Raw genomic sequence first — 9,163 nt, 5'->3', positions numbered from 1 at the left:
GTGCCAGAATCATTCTGGAAACTTTTTGGAATTTTCAGAAATAAAAACCGAAAATGTTTCGGAGCTGCCGATACCGCTTTGGCTGTTTTTCGCAGATGAAATTCACTAATCTGAAATTGTTTCAGAACAAATCCAAAATCATTTTAGTGGGTACTGGAATTATTCTAAGACCCACAGAAATATTTTCGGATTTAGTGGACGCGAAAAATTGTCTTCATGAATAGTGAAAATGCATTCTTGTTTGCTTTTCGCAGATGAAAATCACTAAACTGAAATTGTTTCGGAACGCGTTGAAAATTATTTTAGTGGGTACTGGAAATGTTCTGAGCCCACATAAATATTTTCAGTTCGAACGGACGCTGAAAAATGTTGTCATGAATAGTGAAAGTGCTTTTTGCTTGGCTTCTTGGAGAAGCCATCTTGAGGGCCTTTTTGGTATTTCCCCCCTTGGCTTCTTGGAGAAGCCACCCTTGGGCTTGGCCTATAAATAGGGGTGGAGGGGGCTGCCTAAAGGATCATCCCTTCTCACATACAAGTGCCATGCATGATCTGGCTTCTCCCTCCCTCCCAGCGAAATAGTTTCGTAGAGCCGAAAGGCTGTCTGGGTTCCGGTGGGAACTAGTTCTGGACGGCGAAGCCCTGCCGGATAGATGACACCGTATGTGTGCAACTCTGTAGAGAGATCGTAGTTTCGGTCTTAGTTCGTGAGTGCCTCCCGAAGGGCTGTCCGTGTGACCGTCCGAGTTTCGAAGGTCCTCCCGAAGGGCTGTCCAAGTGACCGTTCGAGTTTCGAAGGTCCTCCCGAAGGGCTGTCCGCGACACCGTCCGGGGGACTGTTCGACCGCCTCCCGGAGGGCTGTCTGAGGAGCAGATGAGGGTATACATCCTCGTGGTTGGGAGGTTATAAATCCTAGCTGCGGGGATCTGCACCGCCGGTCGTCATCGACTCTACTTCCCGCTGCGCTATGAGTCGGTAACAAAAAAGATCAAACCTTGTATGCAGTCTCCATAGTGGTCCAGGGCTGGTGCGTAGGTCAGAAATTTTTTGTTTTCTGTTGCGTTACCCTACAAGGGAGGGAGAGCCCCCCTCCTTCTTCTTCTTCCTTGACCTCCTCCCTAGATGGGAGAAGGGTTTCCCCTCTGGTCCTTGGTCTCCATGGTATGGGAGGGGCGAAAGCCCCTCCGAGATTGGATCTGTCTCTCTGTCTCTCTCTGTTTCGGCGTTCTTGTCTTCTGCCCTTTCACCGTTTCGCATATATATGGAGATCCGTAACTCCGATTGGACTGAAACCTTCGCCGTGATTTTTTTCCAAATATTAGCTTTCTTGCGGCCGAAGGAGGGCATCAACCGCCTTACGGGTGGCCCATGAGGGTCAGGGGCGCGCCCAGGGGGGCAGGCGTGCCCCCTGCCTCGTGGCCACCTCGGGCACTGAAAGGGAACACGACAGAAAACAAAAAATTTCCGACCTACGCACCAGCCCAGGACCACTATGGAGACTGCATACATGGTTTGATCTTTTTCGTTACCGACTCGTAGCGCAGCGGGAAGTAGAGTCGATGACGATCGGCGGTGCAGATCCCCGCAGCTAGGATTTACAACCTCCCAACCGCGAGGATGTATACCCTCATCTGCTCCTCAGACAGCCCTCCGGGAGGCGGTCGAACAGCCCCCCAGACGGTGTCGTGGACAGCCCTTCGGGAGGACCTTCGAAACTCGAACGGTCACTCGGACAGCCCTTCGGGAGGACCTTCGAAACTCGGACGGTCACACGGACAGCCCTTCGGGAGGCACTCACGAACTAAGACCGAAACTACGATCTCTCTACAGAGTTGCACACATACGGTGTCATCTATCCGGCAGGGCTTCGCCGTCCAGAACTAGTTCCTGCCGGAACCCAGACAGCCTTACGGCTCTACGAAACTCTTTTCGTGGGAGGGAGAGAAGAAGCCAGATAATGCATGGCATGTGTATGAGAGCAAGGGATGAGTGTGGAGGGCTGCCCCTCCACCTCTATTTATAGGAAATCCCAAGGGGGTAGGGTAGTTTCACAAAAAACCCAAAATGCACATGAATGAAGTCCTTCCACAAGGACCTAGGAGTGAAACCAAGGAACAAGAGGGTCCCCAAGGGGGGATACCCCATGTGGCCGGCCACACCCACATGAGGGGCCCAAAAAATGGCTCCTATCCATCCATGTCATCCCCAAGATCTTTTGGAGCAAAGCCCCAAAAGGTGGCTTTCCATAAAGTAACCATAAAGCTGATTTTCACTATTCACAACGACATTTTTCAGCGTCTGATCGAACTGAAAATATTTATGTGGGCTAAGAACATTTCCAGTACCCACTAAAATGATTTTCAACGCGTTTCGAAACAATTCCGGTTTTAGTGATTTTCATCTGCGAAACGCATCTGAAGTGGCTCCGGCAGCTCCGGAACATTTCCGGTTTTTATCTCAGAAAATTCCAAAAAGCTTCCAGAATGATTCTGGCATCCTCCAAGAATTATCAGGCATGTGCCGAAACCAATTTGACTTAATGGTGTATCTCGAAACAACTTTTCGGTATCATCGAAACTTATCCGATGACCTCTCTCTGCGGTACGATTCCGCTGTCCGAAACTTTTCGGTGTCCGAAACTTTTCCGGTGATTTTCTCTCAGACTCCCTGTCTAGTATTCAGCAGATAGATGACCCTTAAGCGTGTGACCCTATAGGTTCGGTGAAGTATAGACATGACCCGGAACCCCTTCCGATCAATGATCAACATCGGAGCCGTGGACACCCATATTGACCCCTATACCCACACGAATAAATATCCGAGTGAACCTCCAGTTGCCGTGTGCTATTCCTGTTGCTTCGCGATATGTTACAAATACCCGAGGTGAGACATGTTGGCACTCCCGTGGATCAACAACTTGTCCACTATGCTAGTTACCTCGTTACCGGTATTGTTCTCTTTTCTCGTTATCGTGTTCCGGCATCCCCGTGATCAAATCACAAAGTGTCTGGCCAGACGATGATGGATACCGTAACACCGAGAGGGCCCAGAGATATCTCTCCATCGTCGGAGGAGCAAATCCCAATCTTGAGCTATCAAGTTACTTGACACACTTTTCCATGAACCCGTAAGCCGCCGTAATAGCCACCCATTTACGGATGACGTTTAACAAACTTCAAAGTTCATGAAGCAAGCATGAAGAAACTCGATACTCTCATGGTCTAAGGAATCATGCAAACGTTAACCATCTCTGTGTTATGTACCAATAAACTTGTGACGAATGAATCTCATAGCATAACATCAATCCGGGTCGATTCAACACAAATGTTCTCTTAACATTGTGCCCTCAAAGTTGCTGGCATAGACATGCCCATGACCAGGAAAACAGAATCATCATGCAACACTTGAGCTAGTCTTAGAGGCCAGACTAGGAATACTTCTTACCGTTTATTATTCCACACGTGCATTTGAGTCTTCCTCCGAGCCTCGTGGATATTGCAGACTCGAGAATCATTGCAGTTATAGCATGGAACATAAACATAATTATGAACTCGGAGATAAATAATATCATTTATTATTGCCTCTAGGGCATATCTCCTACAGGCACCGTCTCGTGTTGATTCTTCCGCCCATATTCTCCAAATATTCCAAAAATATTCTCCGTCCGTTTTTATCCCGTTTGGATTCCGTTTGATATGGGGTTTCTGCGAAACATAAAACATGCAACAAACAGGAACTAGCACTAGGCACTGGATCAATATGTTAGTCCCAAAAATAGTATAAAAAGTTGCCAAAAGTATATGAAAGTTGAATAATATTGGCATGGAACAATCAAAAATTATAGATACGACGGAGACGTATCACGAGCCTCAACATTCATTGGACCACATACATCAGTATGTATGATCTCCAATAAATCAGTTGCTCGCTCCATAGTTCTGGAGAACGGCGTTTTAGTCATCTTGCCCATGAGGCACGGTTCGCAAGTACCAAGTGATTCATAATCAAGTGATTCCAAAAGTCCATTAGTATGGAGTTTCTTCATGCGCTTTACACCAGTATGACCCAAACGGCAGTGCCACAAATAAGTTGCACTATCATTATCAACTCTGCATCTTTTGGCTTCAACATTATGATTATGTGTATCACTTCTTTCGAGATCCAACGAACCATTTTCATTGGGTGTATGACCATAGAAGGTTTTATTCATGTAAACAGAACAACAATTATTCTCTAACTTAAATGAATAACTGTATTGCAATAAACATGATCAAATCATATTCATGCTCAACGCAAACACCAAATAACACTTATTTAGGTTCAACACTAATCCCGAAAGTATAGGGAGTGTGCGATGATGATCATATCAATCTTGGAACTACTTCCAACACTACAAAAAAATACACTTCCGTGATGATACGTGTTTGTCACAGTAGGTCGCGTTTTCTGTCATGCATGTACATCCATGACAAATTTATGACAGAATCAAGATAGTCATACATGTGCTGTCGTAGAAGTGTTCCATGACATTGCCAAAATTATCATCACGGAAGTGTCCACTTCCATGACGATAAATCGCGCGTCACAGAAGTGCTTTCGTCAAGGGTGATCGACACGTGGCATCCATCGTAACGGAACGCCGTTAAGCTATCGGGTCGGGTTTTGGATCCGATAACCCGTTAACAGCCCCGACCAATGGGGATTTTCTACGTGTAAAATCATCATTGGCTGGAGGAAACACGTGTCGGCTCACCGTTGGGACAGATGTCATCCGCTCATTGGACCGAAGGCGCCTATGATACGGCGACACGTGGCACGGCCCAACAGAGGCCCATTCCTGTGAAAAGGCCGGCCCGTTTGACTTGGTCAAAAGGTGGCGGGCCGGCCCACGGAAAGCCTGTTAACGGCCTGTTCGCATATTGCCCATTTACAGCCCGCTAACCCAGGGCCTGTTACGCCCTATCCGAATTAGGCCCAGTAGCGTCATCTGGGCCGTCCAATATGATTCAGCCCGTTTTAACTTCCGGCCCATGTGTGGCCCATGACTTCTTTCGGCCCATATGAGGACCTTTGTAACTCTTGGCCCATTAACGGCCCGTGGTGAAACTGGCCCGTAATGAACAGTGTATCACTTTATACCCATTAACGGCCTGTTATTCCATTGGGCCGTTTCCAGCCCAAGTTATCTTTCGGCCTTCTCAGGGCCCATTGATTCTTGGGCTCATTTGCGGCATTCGGTTACATACGGTCTGTTACTGTCATTTTCTGCTTGTGGGCCAAATTCAGCCCGTCGTTACAGTCGGCCCGTTTGCGGACCGTTAATACGTTGGGCCGTTTTCATGTAAAAAAAACCCGTTGGGCTGTTTTCATAGAGTTATCAAATACGGCCTATTAACGGCCCGTTATGGTCCACGAATAGTACGGCCCATGATTGGCGAAATGATGATACGTCCCGTAGAATGCCCATGGATCCTACGGCCCGTATGAGGCCCATGGATAGTAAGGCCCGTAGAAGGCCCATGGATTGTACGGCCCGTAGAAGGCCCATGGACCCTACGGCCCGTAGAAGGCCCATGGACCCTACGGCCCGTAGAAGGCCCATGGACCCTAAGGCCCGTATAGAAGGCCGATGGATCCTACGGCCGGACGAAGGCCCATGGATCATACGGCCTGCAGGAGGCCCATGGTTACAACAGTCCATGTGTTGCCATGATTATTTTGGCCTAGTTACCAAAAATAGGCTATTGTAGGCACTAGAAAAAAAAACAAAAAAAAAACTGCAGTGACTACAAGCAAACAACTAAACAAGATAATAAGGAAATAAATAAGCAAGCAATTAACGCTAGCCTATTACCGCTATTACACATATGACATCCATTGGGCATCAAAGTTCGTCACCAGTGCAAATATGGGGAACAAAGCAGCACATTACATACACTAGCCGTCAAAATTGGCCACCAGTGCAAATAAACGCGGCAGCAAAACAAGAGCATAACTGAAACAACTTCAGAAGAGCTCAAGAAACGTTATCCTGGGTATCCACCATGTTGGCAATAAGCTTAGCAAGCTGATTAGCTTTGTCTTATTTGGCGCTAAAATCCTCCAACGCTTACTGTTGCACCAGAAAGTATGCATCTGAATGCTCCAGGGATTTCCGCAGTCCTTCCGCTTCTTGTCGCAGCACAGCTGATCGATGTCTTTCAGCTTGTAGTTGAGACTCAAGAAACCGAACTGATTCAGACAGTGAGTTTGAATAGCTTGTGCAAGCGGTAGTGGCCAGTAACTCGAACACTAAACCAAGACAGGACTTTGGGGTTGTCTCGCTGTCTTCAAGATAGTCTTCCTTAGCTATTTTATCAGCTTTGTTGGAGACCAACAAGGATGTGTCACTATCCTGAACCTTATCTGCATTACTTCCTTTACCATTGCTTAATAAGGCACTCTTCCCCAATATTCTGAGCATTCTAAAAGAAGAAACAAGCAGACACATAACAAGTTTAGCATGTACTAGTATATGAAACTCATTTCGGTGAACCAGTTCATTAGTAAGGTGGACAAGATTAAACTACCAAGTCTTCTATTGCCAAGTACTAGTACATAATAAAAGCATCAAACAAACATATATCTATGTCCTATGGTCACTGCATTGTCTTGCCAAATCAAAATAGAGACACGGTTCAAATCATATCAGTTCAAGACAAAGCAGCAGTGAAAGAATACAAAGCGTGGGAAACAACACGGCACAACAAGATTTCAGATGGGTACCACGGGTCTACATGTACAACAACACTATTGGCTCTGTTGTGATGCTAGTAATGTGCATGATATGAAAGTCAACTGTATACACAATTGAAATTGAAATCAACAGAGCTATTGATAAGAGCAAACCTGTTAAAGAAACATGCGTGAACATACCTGCTACGCCATTGGAGTTTCGATTGGATCCTTCAATTTAAAAATAAGTTTGTATGAGTAAATACAGTGATACAAGAGCAAAGCAATCATAGTTAAAAAAGGCGCGCCTAAGCGAGCGCTTAAGCGCGCCTAGGCTCTAGGCGTTGGCAAAACGCATTGCGCATAACTACGCATAATCTGTGCATAACTGCGCATAAGCATGCGCTTTGGTCAGTAAAGCGCAAGGCGGTGGCAAAACGCATAATTAACGCCTAGCGCTTTTTTGAACTATGATAGCAATGGAATCTTAAATTAGAACAGTTGTTCTTTAGGTTTAGGCACTTGTTCTACATGAACAGAGTACAGTAAGACTCAAGAATATAATACTAAAAAATAGAAAATGAGCTCATAGACCTTACCACATTCTTGGTTCGGGACCAGTACAGAACAAGGCGTTCCCAGTCATCGTCCAGTAAATGTGTCTCAGGAGAACGTAAGGGAATTTGATGAGTTTTTTGCCGGTGAAGTACGTTTTCTTCAGGTAACTCCGATACTGCCACCAAGCATTCTTGAAGATAGCAGAGGTATTAGCACAGGTTACCTCATCCTGAGTTTCCAAATTGGTCCTTCTCTATAGAGAAAAATGGGAAAATTTGTTGTATTATAACCATCATGGAGGTAGGATGTATGGGACGAAGCAAAGTAATTGCCATGAATAACATTACTTACACATAACTCCTGGACAAACACCTGCAACTGGCATTTTCCTTCATCTTCAGTATAATATTTCCAAGATGGGAAGATACGCACATACGATTTAACAACATCAAATGCGATAGATGCTAAACTACGACTAGCTGGTTGTGCTTCCTCCACAGGAATAGGCGTACTAACTGGTGGAGTTGGGGTTCACCGTGATAGTACTGGCCCTTTGGGCACTGGAGCTGCCTTACTAACTGCTCTTGTTTGGGAGCTCTGTGGTGGAGATGGTGCTGTGTCAACAGGAACTGGGTTACTATCGGCTGGGGTTGGGGTTAGATTGGGTGAAGCTGGTTCTCTGTCCATCGCAGTAGGGGTACAATCTGCGAGAGTTTTGGGTTATGTGTGGTAGGGCTGGTTCTTGTGCATGTACAACCGGGGTGCTATCTCCACCAAGAGGTAGCACTGTTTTATTTGAAGACCATGTTTTTAGTCCGCTAGATACTGGCATCACCCGCTCCAATTCAAATGGCTGATAAACAGGAAACATAGTTGAATGTACAGACATTGTATGAGAGACATATGCAATAGATAGTGTGGAAAAAAGAGGGCATGAAATAGTTGACATGTATATTGTTTAACTAAAATGGATAGCATGACATAATTTCACATATATGATGTCTATCTAAACTGGATAGCATAGCATAACATAATTCAAAGATATGATGAATAACTAAACAGGATCGCATGACATAATTCACCTACATGTTATCTAAGTAATCATGATTGCATCATTTAATTCACATATGTGATTTATATGCTAAACAGAGGGCATTCGATATGATGTCTGAACTAAGAACACGGTGTTGAATATTGTGTATATGATGTCTAAACTATGCAATGCAAGACACCGTATGCATGATATGAGCTGTATAACCGTGCCAAGTTAGAGCATACACCTCAGTGGGGGAATAGGACTGGTCATCTGTCTTTGAATCCATCTCCGAGGAGCTATCGGGACCCAACAAGAGATCTGCTTCGACAGGTAGCACTGTCTGCTCTGAAGGCCTTGTTTTCACTCCATATTTTTCCATCTCCCACCCAAATGGCTGATTCACAGGAAGAGTAGTTTAATGTACAAACATTGTCGAGAAATGGAAATGTAATGAAGAAAAGGATGGGCAAGATATCATTCAAATATATGATGCCTGGTTAAACAGGATGGCATTGCACATTTCACATATATTATGGCTAGCTAAAAGACATGAGACTGCATAATTCCCATATATGATATAGAAACTAAACAGGTGGCATTACAGAACATGTCTAAACTAAGCAGATGACATATATGATGTCAAAAGTAGGCACTGCAAGGCAACATATGCATGATATGACTAACATCATCATGCCAAGGTAGAGCAAACACCTTGGGGGGTAAATAGGAGTGGTCAGCGGCGTCTGAATCCGCCTCAGAACAGATATCTTCCTCTGGATTACAATCTGGAGAGGGGTGGGGAGGGTTTGCCATTGAACCCACCATGGAGTGATGTCTGCATGACATTGTATTGCCGC

Source organism: Aegilops tauschii, chromosome 3, assembly GCF_002575655.3.
Source record: "Aegilops tauschii subsp. strangulata cultivar AL8/78 chromosome 3, Aet v6.0, whole genome shotgun sequence".
Classification (NCBI taxonomy): Eukaryota; Viridiplantae; Streptophyta; class Magnoliopsida; order Poales; family Poaceae; genus Aegilops; species Aegilops tauschii.
Note: the sequence above shows the minus strand (reverse complement) of the source record.